This window comes from Oratosquilla oratoria, chromosome 5, assembly GCF_046742065.1.
Source record: "Oratosquilla oratoria isolate Oo_2021 chromosome 5, ASM4674206v1, whole genome shotgun sequence".
NCBI classification, from domain to species: Eukaryota; Metazoa; Arthropoda; class Malacostraca; order Stomatopoda; family Squillidae; genus Oratosquilla; species Oratosquilla oratoria.
Genome location: NC_134781.1, coordinates 77621557 through 77622482, shown reverse-complemented (window position 1 = coordinate 77622482; position 926 = coordinate 77621557). Strand labels below are relative to the sequence as shown.

At 46.0% G+C, this 926-nt stretch overlaps 1 protein-coding gene across 4 annotated transcripts in view; it reads left to right on the top strand.

Moving 5' to 3' along the window:
- The first annotated feature begins 215 nt into the window (after nucleotides 1-215).
- The window catches only part of LOC143025580 (uncharacterized), a 136995-nt gene continuing 136284 nt past the window's right edge, over nucleotides 216-926 (top strand). For all 4 annotated transcript variants that reach the window (XR_012966411.1, XR_012966412.1, XM_076185470.1 and 1 more), the window contains exon 1: nucleotides 216-898. The gene's annotated coding sequence lies outside the window, so the exon portion shown is untranslated. The remainder of the gene's footprint in view (nucleotides 899-926) is intronic.

The window sequence follows — 926 nt, the reverse complement described above, 5'->3', positions numbered from 1 at the left end:
TCGACGCTACTGCAGTCATCGTCCCAAATTTCAGGTGCCTGAAATCGCTTGACATTGGCACTAGGCACACCGCTACAATGAAAGGTCCTCATTGTCAGAGCCAGGTGCCATGCAGAGTAGATGCAAGCGAGGCGAAGAGGGAGGAAGGGTTTGAGCGCCGGGTGGGGGGTGAGGTCAGGAGGGAGGAGGAGTAGGCTATTTGACTCGACGCGGGAGGAAAGCTCGGTAGGACAGTCAGGCCGAAGCTGTGTTGAGGTGTGGACGTAGAGGGTAACGAGACACTGAGATACTGGCGCATGTCGTCCCCAAGCCTCACGAGGAAGATAGATCCCTTGATGCGCGTCTCCATCTCCAACGTCCATTAGCTACTCTTATCTCCAAGCCACGGCCCCAGAAAGCATAATTTTGAAAGAAATCTCAATTGCATGACTGAACGAGTGTAGTGTTTGGCACAGGAAACTGTGATTAATTCCCGCACAACTATGAAACACTAATCATAAGAATAACAACACACAGGTCTGTCTCTCTAGTCCCATTTCAGTATTAAACCCACATAATATTCCAGCCATAATATCCTAAACTTTGCGCCATCTATTTGTTATTTTTACGAAACTGAAGAGAATACATTTCCCTGCATAATCAATTAAACCCTACTTGAGTCAAAATAAGAGAAATATCGGGCCAACACAAGAAGAATACAAGAAATCTAGTTTGTCGACATTTTACGGATTTCAAATCGAACGCGCCAAATCTGTGACGTCACGTCGCTGCTTTCCGACGAGGTTTAACGACGAGACTTGAAGCCCGGAACATCCTCATTGAAAGCGCGAAATTAATCGGTTAATATTTATTAACTACGAAGAAGCAGGAACGACGGCTGTCCTAAGGAATCGCACCAGTAAGTATAGTTATTTTGCTGTTTCACT